The sequence below is a fragment of the Rhinoraja longicauda genome, chromosome 8 (assembly GCF_053455715.1).
Source record: "Rhinoraja longicauda isolate Sanriku21f chromosome 8, sRhiLon1.1, whole genome shotgun sequence".
Taxonomy (NCBI): Eukaryota; Metazoa; Chordata; class Chondrichthyes; order Rajiformes; family Arhynchobatidae; genus Rhinoraja; species Rhinoraja longicauda.
Window position 1 is genome coordinate 73,774,078 of NC_135960.1, and position 17,011 is coordinate 73,791,088.

The following is a 17,011-nucleotide window of genomic DNA, read 5'->3' on the forward strand; positions in this document are numbered from 1 at the left end:
AGGATGAGGGGAGATCTTATAGAGGTGTACAAAATCATGAGAGGAATAGATCAGGTAGATGCAGTCTTTTACCCAGAGTAGGGGAATCGAGGACCGGAGGACATAGGTTCAAGGTGAAGGGGAAAAGATTTAATAGGAATCCGAGGGGTAACTTTTTTACACAGAGTGTGGTGGGTGTATGGAACAAGCTGCCAGAGGAGGTGGTTGAGGCTGGGACTATCCCATTGTTTAAGAAACAGTTGGACAGGTACATGGATAGGACAGGTTTGGAGGCTTATGGACAAAGCGCGGGCAGGTGGGACTAGTGCAGCTGGGACATTGTTGGCCGGTGTGGGCGAGCTGGGCTGATGGGCCTGTTTCCACGCTGTATCACTCTATGACTCTGTGACTCTCTATGACTCTAGAACCCACAGTTCTAGGCACTCCAGCATGGGGGAAACATCATTTCCACATCTAACCTGTACAGCCCCGAATAAACTTTGCATACTTCCGTAAGATCATCTCTCATTCACCGAAATTCAAGGCAGTACAGACTCAGTCTACATAACATGATAACAGTACAAGTTATCAAACTGGTGAACGTTCATTGCAGATGCAAGTAACGGCAGATGGTAGTTTACAAGGAAAGACACAAAGCGCAGGAGTAACAGTGAGTCAGGCAGCATCTCTCGAGGACATGGATGGGTGACGTTTCAGGTCAGAACCTTTCGTCAGATTAATTAAGGGTCCAAAAACATCTCCTCCAGAGAGGGTGGGAGATGGAGGTGTAGAGTGACTGGACATCCATAGTAAAGATCAGGGAGTGGGGACTTGGAAAACGGAAGTCACTGAAGAGACGAAGGGCGTGTGAGGTGTCTTGGATGTAGGTAGGGAGGGATTGGACATGGGGGGATAGGATGGAGTCGAGGTACGTGGAAATCATTTCCGTGGGACAGGAATAGGCAGAAACTACGGGTCTGCCTGGGCAGTTGTGTTTGTGGATTTTGGGGAAAGGGTAAAAACGGGCTGTGTGGGGCTGGGAAACGATAAGGTTGGAGGCTGTGGAAGGCCGAAGTGGTGAAATCAATAATGGTGTGTGAGATGAAGGCCTGGTGCTCAGCTGTGGGGTCATGGTCCAAGGAAAAGTAGGAGGAGGTGTCTGAGAGTTGTCGCCTGGCCTCAGTGGTTAGGTTAGAGGTCAGCGCGCCAGACAACCGCAGCACCTCCCTTGTCGGCGTGTTTGATGATAATGTCGGGGTTGCCGCAGAGGGAGTGGAGGGTTGTACGTTCAGGGGGGGCGAGATTTGAGTAGGTAAGGGGAGTGGAAAAGTTGATATCACTCCAGCAGTTAGAAATGAAAAGATTTAGAGTAGAAGGCCATCCGGGGAAGTGCAAGTCCAAGGGATGCCTTGGCCTACATTATCTCCCGGTTGCCAAACACTTTAATTCCCCTTCCCATTCCCACAATGACCTTTCCATCCAAGGCTTCCTCCACTGTCAGAGTGAGGCAAGACGCAAATTGGAGGAACAGCATCTCATATTTTGCTTGGGCAGCTTACAGCCCAATATTGGGTTGAATATTGATTTCTCTAACTTCAAGTAAACATTGCATCCCCTCTCTCTCCATCCCTCCCATCGTACTAGTTTCACTGTCATCCTGTTGAGTTTCACTGTCTGTAAAACTTGTTATCACCTTCCCCACGGCCAACAATGGACTATTGTCGGCTTCACCTTTCCTTGATCATCGTTGCTTATCTTTTGTTCATTTGTTCTTTGCGCCATTTATATCTCTCGTTTCCCTTTCCCCTGAATCTATTCCTTCTCTCCAGAGATGCTGTCAGACCTGCTGACTTACTCCAGCTTTATGTGTCTATCTGCAGGTTCTGGCATGTCTTTATAATGCAGAATGGCCACAGCATGCTTGAATAACTTGCATTCAGTATGGTTTTGATGATGGGATGTCAGGATTTGATATGTCAAGTCACTGCATTACCACCTAGCGTGAGTGGTTTTGTTGAAATGCAGCATCTCTGGAGAGAAGGAATGAGTGACGTTTCGGGTTGAGACACTTCTTCAGACTGAAATGTTGCTCAGTTCAGTTCAGTTTAGTTTGTTGTCACGTGTGCCGAGGTACAGTGAAAAGCTTTTGTTGCGTGCTATCCAGTCAACAGAAAGACAATTCATGATTACAATCGAGCCATTTACAGTGTATAGATACATGATAAGGGAATAAAGTTTAGTGCAAGGTTACGCCAGCAAAGTCTGATCAAGGATAGGCCGAGGGTCACCAAAGAGGTAGATAGTAGTTCAGCACTGCTCTCTGGTTGTGGTAGGATGATTCAGTTGCCTGATAACAGCTGGGAAGAAACTGTCCCTGATTCTGGAGGTGTGCATTTTCACACTTCTATACATTTTGCCTGATGGGAGAGGGGAGAAGAGGGAGTGGCCAGGGTGCGACTGGTCCCTTGATGATGCTGCTGGCCTTGCCGAGGCAGCGTGAGGTATAAATGGAGTCAATGGAAGGGAGGATGGTTTGTGTGATGGTCTGGGCTGCGTCCACAATTCTCTGCAATGTCTTGCTGCTCGCTGTCACTTCTAATGCTAGGTAGTGCTGATTGATAGGAATTGGTGCAATGGATCCCAAAACAGGGCAGTAAAATTAAGTCCAGTGCAGTCAATCACAGGGAAAACAAGAGAGGATGTATTGATTCAAACATCAAGTCTATTGCCATCATACTGTAGGTGCTTTCCTAGTATTTACTTCTTAGATTTTTGAACAACGTTTCCAAAGCGGAAACCGTCTTCCGCCCTATAGTGTCTCCGAGCTCACTACCCCTTCACACCACTCCCAAAGGAGCAACCTGATGACAGCACAATTTGACCACGAGAGGAGATATAGTCCGAACAATCACTTGCACAACCCAAAAAGGAATCATACCACAGGGCAATCTTGCCTGTGCTTAGTTCACTTCTCCGTGGATTGTTACCTTGTCGTGGTGGAGAAGCTTGTGGGGTCCTGAGATCCTGAGAGTGATGCCGTCTGGAGCTGTGCTCCTGGTAGGGTCACCCATGGCGGTAAGGTCGAGGGGGAGGTCCCTGACAAAGAGCAATCCAACCAAGACCTCAACGGTGGAACAGGCGGAGGATGATGGCTGACTTTAGTGGAGCGTCACAACGGCTGGGAAAGCGGATGAAGGCTGCAGCAGAAAAGGGTCCCCGGTCGCCTTGGACTCCATGCCTCTGGATCCTGACCCAGATCTGTCAAGGGCCGTGTGGTGGCTGTCTGTGCACCAGTCTCCCCACGTTAAACAAAGTCACGCACAGACAGTCATACTCGCTTCCAGTGGCCGCTGATAATGCTTAGTTTAGTCTAGCTTAGTTTAGTTTAGAGATACAGCGCGGAAACAGGCCCTTCAGCCCACCAAGTCCACACCGACCAGCGATCCCCACACACTAACACCATCCAATCACACGAGTGACAACTTACAATTTTACCTAGCCGATTAGATTACAAACCTGTACATCTTTGGAGTGTGGGAGGAAACCGGAGGTCCCGGAGAAAACCCACACGGTCACGGGGAGAACGTACAAACTCTGTACAGACAGCACCCGTAGTCGGGATGGAACCCGGGTCTCTGGCTTTGTGAGGCAACAACTCTACCACTGCGCCACTGTTTCTCGATGCCTTGGCACTCCTTAGACTCCTGCCTTTCAGTGGAATAATAATTTATTCTTGCACCTTTATCCTAGCGTTAAACTCCCCCTAATTGCTTCAACAAACAAGATTCTACTGCGGTGAGAATTTCAACGTCACTGATCAGAAAAATGTTGGTTCTTATTAAAGTGGAACAAGGTTTTACTAAAGATAGACACAAAAAGCTGGAGTAACTCAGAGGGACAGGCAGCAACTCTGGAGAAAAGGAATGGGTGACGTTTCGGGTCGAGACCCTTCTTCAGACAGTTAGTTTTGCTAACTGTGCTATTCAAACTGTGCCTACACGAAACCAACTTTCTGCAATGTGAAGTATAACTTCACCTTGACTGTTCTGCTCATGTAGGTGTGGAGGAAAAAAAACTGCAGGTGCTGGATTAAATCGAAGGTAGACACAAAATGCTGGAGTAACTCAGCGGGTCAGGCAGCATCTCGGGAGAGAAGGAATGGGTGACTTTTCGGGTCATGACTCTTCTTCAGACTGATGGATCAGACTGAGTTACTCCAGCATTTTGTGTCTACCTTAGGTGTGGATCAATGTCTTTCTCAGCTTCACAGCTACAGCATCATTTTAATCGGCTGAAGCTGTTCTCCGTCACATCAAACAGGTTGCTGCTTTCAGCTGCATTCAGCCAGTGCCCAAATTCCACACTCAAGGAATGACGATCATTTAATTCTCCTTCAGCTCACAGTAGAAAGCAAAGTGGGCATAGGAATTTTCCTGCATTGTCTTCGGCCCCCTCGGTCATGGCTGACCATGGGTGATGCATCCTAGTTGGCTGCTTGCTCCACACCTCGGCTAGAGCAGCGTTGCTTGTGGCGGAAGAGACCAATGTGGGAGTGACAGTCTCTGTGGCAAAAGTCACGTTTGTGTGTGGTCTCTGGTCTGTTGAAGTTGCTGTGCTCCTTTCTACGTGCCCACTTGTCTGCCGCTGCGTTCATCAGTTTCTCTTCCCCCGTTTTGAGATGTTGGTTCAGGGTACCTCTCCACCTCCTGCGGTCAGCTGCAAGGCTCTCCCAGGACTCCACATCGATGTCGAGCACCTTCAAATCTCTCTTGCAGACATCCTTGTAAAGTAGCTGGGGACGGCCGATGGTTCTCCTCCCAGATGTCAGCTCTCCATAGAGGATGTCTTTTGGAATACGGCCATCCTCCATGTGGTGGACATGGCCCAGCCACCGCAGCCTGAGTAGGCCAGGCTCGGAAGGCCAGCGCGAGACAAAATCTCGGTGTTGGACACTCTGTCTTACCAGGATATACCCAGGATACGGCGGATGCTTCCAAGGTGGAAGTGTTGAGTCTTCTCTCCAGTCTGGCATATGTAGTCCATGTCTCACTGCCGTACAGCAGCGTGCTGTTGACACAGGTGATGTAGACTGCCATCTTTGTCTTGCAGGTTTCTGCAAATTACAGTAGTTGGGAACGTCCGTGACAACCTCTTGCCTAGAAAGTTTGGTTGTTGGTCTTAAGGGTCGCTGTGGCCTATTCATGTGAAAGGCAAGTTGTGTGCAGGGAGGGTTCTTCACCAGCCTGTTCAAGCCTCTCCCACTGTAGGGAGCACAATCCCCCACCCCTCCCTATCCATCATTCATTCAATGGCCACATGCACCATAGAGTCAGAGTGATACAGTGTGGAAACAGGCCCTTCGGCACAACTCGGCCAACATGTCCCAGCTGCACTAGTTCCACCTGCCCGCGTTTGGTCCATATCCCTACAAACCTGTCCTATCCATGTACCTGTCTAACTGTTTCTTAAACGTTGGGATAGTCCCAGGCTCAACTACCTCCTCTGGCAGCTTGTTCCATACACCCACCACCCTTAGTGTGAAAAAGTTACCCCTCAGATTCCTATTAAATCTTTTCCCCTTCACCTTGAACCTATGTCCTCTGGTCCTCGAGACTCTGTGCATCAACCCGATCTATTCCTCTCATGATTTTGTACACCTCTATAAGATCACCCCTCGTCCTCCCGCGCTCCATGGAATAGAGACCCAGCCTACTCAACCTCTCCCTATAGCTCACACCCTCTAGTCCTGGCAACATCCTCGTATATCTTCTCTATACCCTTTCCAGCTTGACAGCATCTTTCCTATAACACGGTGCCCAAAATTGAACACCAGTAGCTGGGAGAGAGAGCACTGCTTGCATTGTGGGTTGCTCCTTTAAGAAATTTGACAGTTCATGGCTCAAAAAGCTCTCCTTTAGTTTACGCTCTTACTGTCCCTTGCGGTAAAAATCCTGATCCAATTGCAACCTGCAAAGCCACTTATCACCCCATCTCTGCATCAAATCTGATCTCCCACCAACTATCTGCTGTGGACAGAGATGTTTCTGAGCAGCCATTAACAAGTCCCAGTGGTACAGACCTTGAGCACATGATAACTGATGGTCCAACTCTCTCTGCAAACTGTTAACACACAACGCCCCGTGATCTACCACTTGTTTGAGTTCTCTCTGCCGTAAGGCCTTTGTATCTCACCGCGGGGCGTGAACTTACCATCAGAGCATGCGATCCCTTGCCTGGGATCGACGCTCCAACTGCGGCCTGCGGACTTTAACATGAAGGAGCTCGCAGTCTCAGGTTGAGACCGACGTCGGGAAACTCCAAAAGCTGCACGACGTTCGACAGGCCCCGACATGGGGTAGATCGCCCGGTGCGTGGGAGCTGTGATCCCCCCTGATGCAGGAGCTTGATCGCCCCGACGAGGAAGCCCCACCGCCAGCTACGGGAGTCAAGATCGTCCCGTCAACGGAAGGTTCGAGGCCCCCGACCGCTGGAGGACAAAGAAGGGAGAGATTGAACTTTTTTTCACCTTCCATCACAGTGAGGAATGTGGAGGAGTCACTGTGGGGGATGTTCATGTTAAATGTATTTTGTGTGTCCTGTTGTTTTTATTGGTGTGACTGTATGGAAAATGAAATTCCTCGTATGTTGCAAAACATAGTTGGCTAATAAAGTATGATTGTAATTGCGATTATCTGTCACATGTGCAAGGTTTGTTGGGTCCCGTGAGCACTGGAAACGTTCAGCAGTGGCTTCTTGCACAAACATGCGTTGGGCTATTGTGTATCACAGGTTTAATGGTGCATTCCTGGCAATGAAGAATTTCTAGCCGAAGTAAGAGGCGACATTCTTTTCAAAGTATACCTTCTCCATCTTCCCATTACCCCACTTGGTAACTTTTAAGTAAGGAAGGTGCTTTGTGGAACCCAACAAGGGAGGAATGATGGGCAGATGGAACCTGTTGGGGCAGGGGATTGGAAATCCAGAGGGTGACATGCTTGTGTAATAGTCCATCATAAACAGCAGCATGCAGTTCCATGTGTGCATTGTCTACTGCAGAACACCTCAACTTAATGAACAGTGGTTCCCTGAAGAACCACCTCTTGGATTGTGAAACAGGCTGAATGCGGTGTAGGGCGGTACGGTGGCGTAGCGGGTAGAGCACCAGAGCCTTAGAGCACCAGAGACCCGGGTTCGATCCTGACTATGGGTGCTGTCTGTACGGAGTTGGTATGTTCTCCCCTTGACCTGTGTGGGTTTTCTCCGTGCTTCGGTTTCCTCCCACACTCCAAAGACAGTTAATTGGAGTAGGTTAATTGCCCTGGCATAGGTGTAAATTGTAAATTATCCATAGTGTGTGTGTAAGATAGTGTTAATATGCGGGGATCGCTGGTCAGTGCAGAATCGGTGGGCCGAAGGGCCTGTTTCCATGCTGCATCTCTAAACTAAACTAAAACAAATCTGAAACGCATTTGTATCAGTGGGGATTCAGGGACTGTAGATATCAAGTCAAGTTACTTTTCCCTTAAATTATTTCTCTTTATTGTTAACTTACTCTATTTTATTATTAATTTAATTTTTCTATAACCAGAAATTGTATTGCCTAGCTCATTTTTAAGCAACATGTGAGCTAAAACATGGAGTGAAGAATTTCTGGATGAAATCACACCAGATGCATAACTGGACTGGTTACTTCCACTTTAGTTTGGATTAGTTTAGAGATACAGCACGGAAACAGGCCCACCGGGTCCACGCTGACCAGTGATCCCCACACATTAACACTTTCGTACACCCACTAGGGACAATTTTTACATTTACCAAGCCAATTAACCTACAAACCTGTACGTCATTGGAATGTGGGTGGAAACCGAAGATCTCGGAGAAAACCCACACAGATCACGGGGAGAACGTACAAGTTCCGTGCAGACAGCACCCGGGATAGTCGGGATCGAACCCGGGTCTCCGGCGCTGCATTCGCTGTAAGGCAACTCTACCGCTGCGCCACCGTGACTGCCCAGTTGCACCCTTACTAACACCCTTGATATTTTCCCATTATCAGGCGTGCATCTAATAATGTCATTATTCGAGTGCACGCACTCTTGATGGCACTTACATGACTTGGCAGTCGGGGTTTAGACAATGGTGTTAAGGGAACAGTCTATATGGGGCCCAGAACACATGAAACTAAGTTTGTTTTTTTGGGGGCGATTTGGGGCTGACTGGACAGCTTCAGGTTGTGCTAGACCTGACAGAAATGCTCACTCAGTAGAACACTGATGAGCCAAAACATTATGACCACTGACAGGTAAAGTGAATAACATTGATTATCTTGTTACAATGGCACCTGTCAAGGGGTGGGATATATTCGGCAGCAAGTGAACAGTCAGTTCTTGAAGTTGATGTGTTGGATGCAGGAGAAATGGGCAGGAGTAAAGACCTGAGCGACTTTGACAAGGGCCAAATTGTTATGGCCAGACGACTGGGTCAGAGCATCTCTGAAATGGCAAGGCTTGTGGGGTGCTCCCGGTCAGCAGTGGTGAGTACCTACCGACAGTGGTCCGAGGAGGGACAAACCACAAACCGGCGACAGGCCGGCGTTCATACGTTCATAAGTGATAGGAGTAGAATTAGGCCAATCGGCCCATCAAGTCAACTCAATCATGTCTGCTGTATCTTTGCCCCCTAATCCCATTCTCCTGCTTTCTACCCATAACCCCTAATACCCGTAGTAATCAAGAATCCCTGTAGGAAGGAAGTGCAGATGCTAGTTTACACCGACGATAGACACAAAATGCTGATGTAATTCAGCGGGACAGGCAGCATCTCAGGAGCAAAGCAATAGGTGCTGAATGGCCTAATTCTGCTCCTATCACTTATGAACTTATCAAAAATCTATCTATCTTTGCCTTAAAAATATCCATTGACTTGGCCTCCACAGCCTTCTGTGGCCTTCTACTTATCCGATGCAGAATGTATTTGCAGGCTGAGGTTCACTGAGAGAAATATGATGTTCTGTGGATAACCTTCAGACACACGCACGTGCCTGCGTTGCTGTCCCCATGAAATCAAGGTTGTTGTGACATTCAGCTTCCTAGTTACTGGATTAAGCCAACAGATCTATTTCATATCCTTCAATTTTCAGCTTTCCAGAGCACTGGTAAGGTCACCCTGGCTCTGCAATTGCATAAGAATGAGTTCATCAATGTTGCTTTTGGTGACGAAATAGTGGCACCCAGGGCATTGTGCTTTGCCAGCTCCCGCAAATACTGGAAGCCACTAATTGCACAGACATGTGCACAAAGGCTTCCAATAATAAAATTATAAAAGGTCTGCTCAAGCTAGATGCAGGAAAATGTTCCCAATGTTGGGGGAGTCCAGAACCAGGGGCCACAGTCTAAGAATAAAGGGGAGGCCATTTAAAACTGAGGTGAGAAAAAAATATTTCACCCAGAGAGTTGTGAACTTGTGGAATTCTCTGCCACAGAAGCAGTGGAGGCCAATTCACTGGATGAATTTAAGAGAGAGTTAGACAGATCTCTCGGGGCTAGCGGAATCAAGGGATATGGGGAGAAGGCAGGAATGGGGTACTGGTTGTGGATGATCAGCCATGATCACAATGAATGGCGGTTCTGGCACAAAGGGCCAAATGGCCTCCTCCTGCACCTATTATATGAACAAAGCTTATCATGAACAAAGCAAATTTGTCTCCATCAGTTTACATGTGGGAACTGGTCATGAAATCATAAGGTCATAAGTGAAAGGAGCAGAATTTGGCCATTCGGCCCATCATGTCTACTCCGCCATGCAATCATGGCTGGTCTATCTCTCCCTCTCAACCCCATTCACCTGCCTTCTCCCCATAACCTCTGACACCCATTGTGAGGCGATCATGAGATGATCGTCTGGTCATGAGAATATCTTGATGGTCAACGTCAGGGTTCCGGCAGCAACATGGACCTTTTATTCTGAAGGACTCTGCCCTGACAGACATTGTCATTGGACAGTACTGTCTGCAGGGACCCTTATTTCATGGCTGTTTACACCAGTTAGGTCTGCAGCAGCTGAGCACTCAAGTGACAGAACGCAAAATGTGAATATGTTGCCTGCATCAGTCTGGGGAAATTCTGCAGTACACAACCCACTGTTTAGTTTAGGTTAGAGATACAGCGCGGAAACAAGCCCTTCGGCCCATTGGGTCCGCGCCGACCAGTGATCCCCACACATTAACACTATCCTACACCCACTAGGGACAGTTTTTACATTTACCAAGCCAATTAACCTACAAACCTGCACGTCTTTGGAGTGTGGGAGGAAACTGATGATCTTGGAGAAAACCCACGCAGGTCACGGGGAGAACGTACAAACTCCGTAAAGACAGCACCCATAGTCGGGATCGAACCCGGTCTCCGGTGCTGCAAGCGTTGTAAGGCAGCAACTCTACCGCTGCCACCGTGGCATGGGTGGGATGTTATCTTGGTGTGTAGTAGAGTTACACTACATGGACTTGCCCTTCATTCTTAAAGGAATATGTTGGCCCTAAACTCACTCCATCTCACCATTAAAGAACTCCCACTTGTCAGGCGTCCCCTTTCCTGCAAACAACCTCTCCAATCAACGCTTGCAAGTTCCTATTGAATGCCATCAAAATTCACCTTACGTAGATACATAGACAATACGTGCAGGATGAGGCCATTCGGCCCCTCGAGCCAGCACCGCCATTCAATGTGATCATGGCTGATCATCCACAATCAGTACCCCGTTCCTGCCCTCTCCCCATATCCCATGATTCCGCTAGCCCTAAGAGCTCTATCTAACATTACCGCAATCTCATTATTATTTAAAAACTAATAGAATTATTGTTACTGTCTCCAAAGTACTCCTCCACTGACATTTCAGTCAATTGCCCAGTCCCATTTTCCATTAGGAGATCAAATGTGTCACATCTCTAATTGGGCTATCATCGTTTTGTTTGAGAAAACTTTTCTGGACACACATTCTGCACCATCTCATCCCTTAACAATATGGCAGTCGCCGTCAATATTGGGGTAATTAAAATCACCTTTTATTGTAACCTGTTATTTTTACATCTATCTGTGAACTCCCTTGAGATTTTAAACCTTGTGACCTCATGTTGAGACATCAACGTTTCTCTCAATGTCAGCAAGACAAAGGATATAGTGATGGACTTCAGGAAGTGAGGTGGTACACACACCCCAGTTTGCATTGACGGCGCCAAAGTATAGATGGCTGAAAACTTCAAATTCCTAGGAGTCAACATCATCAACAACCTCTCCTGGACCACCCATATTGAAGCAACGACCAAGAAGGCACACCAACGCCTCTACTTCCTTAGAAGGCTTAAGGAAGTTCGGCATGTTCCCAACACCTCTCACCAACTTCTACAGATGTGCCATAGTAAGCGTTTTATCAGGATGCATCACAGCTTGTTTTGGGAACAGCTCCATCCAAGACCGCAAGAAATTGCAGTGAATTGTGCACACAGCCCAGACCATCACACAAACCAACCTCCCTTCTATTGACTCTATTCATACCTCACGCTGCCTCGGCAAGGCCAGCAGCATAATCAAGGATGAATCGCACCCTGGCCACTCCCTCTTCTCCCCTCTCCCATCACGCAAAAGGTACAGAAGTGTGAAAACGCACACCTCCAGATTCAGGGACAGTTTCTTCCCAGCTGTTATCAGGCAACTGAACCATCCTACCACAACTAGATAGCAGCCATGAGCTAAAACCTACCTCATTGGAGACCCTTGGACTATTTTGATCAGACTTTACTGGACTTTATCTTGTACCTTGGTACACGTGACAATAAACTAAACTCAAACTCCCTACATGTCCCTCTAATTACTCAGGCTATTGGAGGGTCTGTGTGCAGTATGTGGTAAAACGTCACCAACCAAAGATTGCCAATAGTATGAGAGGAAGCAAACCCAGTGCCTGAAGGATGTGAGACACAACCTGAGAGGCAGCAGGAGAAGAGGAGGAAGGGAGAGGACAAGGAAGATTACTGTTGTTACTCTGGCTGGACAGTAACAGCCGCATGTCTCACTTGTGTGAAGCCATTTTATGCACAGGCTCTCATAGACTTCTTCAGAGAAAGACAGGTTGCTCAATGGGCAGCATGGTGACACAGTGGTAGAATGTGGTGCCGGAGACCCGGGGTCCATCCCGACTACGGGTGCTGTCTGTATGGAGTTTGTACGTTCTCCCCGTGACCTGCGTGGGTTTTCTCCCACACTCCAAAGACATACAGGTTTGTACGTTAATTAGGTTGGTAAATGTAAAAAATGTCCCTAGTGGGTGTAGGATAGTGTTAGTGTGCGGGGATCGCTGGTCAGCGTGGACCCGGTGGGCTGAAAGGGCCTGTTTCCACGCTGTATCTCTAAACTAAATTATAAGAAGATAGACACAAAAGGCTGGAGTAACTCAGCGGGACAGGCAGCATCTCTGGAGAGAAGGAATGGGTGATGTTTCAGGATGAGATCCTTCTTCAGACCCTGAATTATAATCACCAGTGCAAACTAAGTGACTTGATCCACAGTGATCATTAAAATCAAAAGAGCACACAAATAATGGAGTGCCCAGATGATACATGACTCACTGGTCTATATATGCTCTGTAGTGTAGGTCACAACATGAATCCATGATCAAACAGGGCAGCACGGTGGCGCAGCGGTAGAGTTGCTGCCTTACAGGGAATGCAGCGCCGGAGACCCGGGTTTCATCCCGACTACGGGTGCTGTCTGTACGGAGTTTGTGACCTGTGACCTGTGACCTGCGTGGGTTTTCTCCGAGATCTTCGGTTTCCTCCCACACTCCAAAGACGTACAGGTATGTAGGTTAATTGGCTTGGTAAATGTAAAAAATATCCCTAAAGGATAGTGTTAATGTGTGGGAATCGCTGGTTGGCATGGACCCGGTGGGCCGAAAGGGCCTGTTTCCGCGCTGTATCTCTAAACTAAACTAAACTAAATAACATGAATGGTTTGCCAGAAGAGGATGGCAGTTTGCTGAAGCAATGACCTTTGTGCCACAGACATGTTCCTTCACTTAACCAACCCACTCATTTAGCAAAGTCAGGGGCGCTGATCTCTATTAAATGCACGCCCTTCTCTCACAACTGCAGGAGAAATTTACCATCCTCTTAAAAAATTTCTCATGAAACCATTTAGCACCTTGTGCCTGCACAGCCACCTGCGATAAATAGCTTAAAAAAAAGAATAAATTCCATGTCACATATTTCCATCTACAGAGAGTCATAGAGTGACACAGTGTGGAAACAGGCCCTTCAGCCCAACTTGCCCACACCGGCCAATATGTCCCAGCTACACTCGTCCCACCTGCCCATGTTTGGTCCATATCCCTCCAAACCTGTCCTATCCATGTACCTGTCTAACTGTTTCTTAAACGTTAGGATAGTCCCTGCCTCAACTACCTCCTCTGGCAGCTTGTTCCATACACCCACCACCCTTTGTGTGAAAAAGTAACCCCTCAGATTCCTATTAAATCTTTTCCCTTCACATTAAACTTATGTCCTCTGGTCCTCGATTCACCTACTGTGGGCAAGAAGCTTTGTGCATCTACCCAATCTATTCCTCTCATGATTACATACATCTGTATATGTTCACCCCTCATCTACTCCCCTTCACCTTAAACCCCTGAAGGAAGCCATGAAGCTCTGAAGGGCCTGCAGAAGGAAGCTCACTGGAATGTTCACTGAGTCTATGCTGGCTGTCAGAGAACTCCCATTCTCCTTCATGTTTTCCCTGTAATCCATTTTCTTCACTTTACGTTAATACCCCACAGGTCATAGAAACATAGAAAATAGGTGCAGGAGGAGCCCATTTGGCCCTTCAGGCCAGCACCACCATTCATTGTGATCATGGCTGATCATCCGCAATCAGTAACCCATGCCTTCTCCCCTTATCCCTTGATTCCGCTAGCCCCTAGAGCTCTATCTAACTCTCTTTTAAATTCATCCAGTGAATTGGCCTCCACTGCCTTCTGTGGCAGAGAATTCCACAAATTCACAACTCTCTGGGTGAAAAAGATTTTTCTCACCTCAGTTTTAAATGGCCTCTGTTTTATTCTTAGACTGTGGGCCCTGGTTCTGGACTCTGGTCCTACCATTTGTCTATACATCAGGGACAAAATACAGTTGCTGATTAACTTTACCAACTGCAAGTCTTTGAGGGGGCAACTGGAGTACTCAGGGTATCCAGTCACAGAAAGAACTCCACACAGACAACACCAGAAGTCAGGACTGAATTTGGATCTACCTGCTACACTGGGCTGTCCTAATTCTCCCTCTTTGCTGAATCATGCATTAAGCAAATATAAAACAGACACAAAATGCTGGAGTCGCTCAGAGGGACAGGCAGCATCTCTGGAGGGAAGGAATGGGTGATGTTTCAGGTCTTCTGAAGAAGGGTCTTGGCCCGAAACGTTTCAATAAGATCTCCTCTCATCCTTCTAAATTCCAGTGTATACAAGCCTATTCGCTCCAGTCTTTCAACATATGATAGTCCCGCCATTCTGGGAATTAACCTAGAAAACCTACGCTGAGGGGGTGCACCTTGTCTATTGAAACGCACCCATTCCTTCTCTCCAGAGATGCTGCCTGTCCCGCTGAATTACTCCAGCATTTTGTGTCTATCATTGTGGTATCAGACAGCGCAGTCTTGAAAGGAATTAACTGACAGACCTCATTGAGGTAGGATTGACAGTAAACAATTTGGAAATGGCAGCTCTTGAATAATGTTTCAAAATAAATGTTGCATTCCTAAAATGATTGCATTTTTATAAGTATTTCATTTGCTGTACCATGCTTTGCGATACCCCGAGGTTGTGAGAAATGTTCAGACTTTTCTCCATAAACCACTAAAAGGGCCAAAAGCGGTATGTTCGGACTAATTGGGTGCAGATTTAGAACAAATATTACTCTTTAACTTCTGGTCCTTGTTTTAAGATCACTCTATGCTTTCCCCCTTCTTATATCTGGAATTTGGGCTACACCCTACCTACTCTCTCAGTTTAACTGGCATTTTACGTCCGTCTTCACTACAGAAGACACAATAAATGAAGCAGAAATGGAATGAGTGGATGGGTCCAAAAACAACGTAGTGTGGCACGGTCTGCGCAAGCAGGTTGGCCACTGGGCCCGCACCTGCATTCCGTGCCAGACGGCAAAGATTCAACGCCACACAAACATCTAATACAATAACACGGAGCGCAGGAGGATGAGGGGAGATCTTAAAGAGGAAAACAAACTCATGAGAGGGTAGATGCACAGAGCCTTTTACCAAGAGTAGGAGAATCGTGGACCAGGAGACATAGGTTCAAGGTGAAGGGGAAAAGATTTAATAGGAATCCGAGGGGTAACTTTTTCACACAGAGGGTGGTGGGTGTATGGAACAAGCTGCCAGAGGAGGTAGTTAAGGCTGGGACTATCCCATCATTTAAGAAACAGTTGTACAGATACATGGATTGGACAGGTTTGGAAGGATATGGACCAAGCGCAGGCAAGTGGGACTAGTGTAGCTGGGACATTGTTGGCCGGTGTGGGCGAGTTGGGCCTAAGGGCCTGTTTCCTCGCTGTATCACTCTATGACTACATGACTCTATTCCCATCCAAATCATGGATATAGATGACAAACAGCAATGCGCCCAGCACCGAACCCTGAAACACACTACTCATCACAGTCCTCCAGTTCAAATAAAAACTTCCACCATTGCCCTCTGCTTCCTACCATCAAGTCAGACACTATTCTACATTGTCCTTGAACTTCATCCCCTTTGTCTCATCTTCACACCTTACACTTCCTTATCTCTGTATCTTCCTTTCCCCTGACTCAGTCTGAAGAAGGGTCTCGACCCGAAACGTCACCCATTGCTTCTCTTCAGAGATGCTGCCTGCCCCACTGAGTTACTCCAGCATTTTGTGTCTGTTTCCATTAAAGGTATGTACGGTATAAAGCACCACTTTAATAGAGTGGAGCCTGTGCATCTGTCTTGGCTCATTTCTACAGCTTGTACCATTATCAACAAACCATTGGAGAACTCAGGTTCTGGTCTTGTTTGAGATAACATCAAAAAGTCAATGTTTGATATAGACCAGAAAGTAAATTAGCAGCTTAATCTATAATTCCTAACTCAGAGAAAGATGAATAAAAATATTTGATGTAACCTCCCTTGAAACCAGTGTTTGATGTTGTAAATACGTGTTCAAATACGAAGTTCATATGTTTCTTTCCAGGTAGATTTGAGTTTGTTACTTCAATATTCATGATCATAAATCTATGCTTTAAATTTATTCCTAGCCCCAGTTCAACTTTATATTTTAACTTAAAAGATTGTAGTTTTGGTCAATTTTATTTATTGAAAAATAAATTAAAATACACCACCAAGAGCATTGTGTACAAAATCCATTTCAAACTTCGCAGGGAGACTTGTGTATATTTGTTGGACAAACAGATTTTGGGGATACAAGGTCTGCAAGGTCACTTGTGTGGAGCAGTGGATGTGAATGGTCGAAGTCAGCAACAAATTGGTGCATTGTTTTGAGAACATCGACTATATTGAGGTCCAATGAGCCTGCATTGATATTTACTGCAAGAGGATGAGGATTAACAGATGTGGCATCTAAACACTAAAACTCTGCTAACCTGCATCCAACCTTTTTATTTTCATTGTCCATTATCGATTCTGTAACTAATCCTTTTTCTATACGGATATGTTAAACCGACCCATTAATGCAACCACAATTAGGCGGCACGGTGGCACAGCGGTAGAGTTGTTGCCTTACAGCGCCAGAGACCTGAGTCCGATCCTGACCATGGGTGCTGTCTGTACAGAGTTTGTACGTTCTCCCTGTGACCTGCGTGGGTGTTCTTCAAAATCTTCGGTTTCCTCCCACACTCCAAAGACGTACAGGTTTGTTGGTTAATTAGCTTGGTGTGAGTGTAAAATTGTCCCGAGAGTGTCTCAAATCAAATAGTGTCTAATTGGCTTGTGA

The 17,011-nt window shown here is 46.8% G+C and overlaps 1 protein-coding gene across 3 annotated transcripts in view; it reads right to left on the reverse strand.

Moving 5' to 3' along the window:
• The window catches only part of kcnh3 (potassium voltage-gated channel, subfamily H (eag-related), member 3), a 574,739-nt gene that overhangs the window by 56,235 nt on the left and 501,493 nt on the right, over nt 1–17,011 (reverse strand). The window lies entirely within an intron of this gene.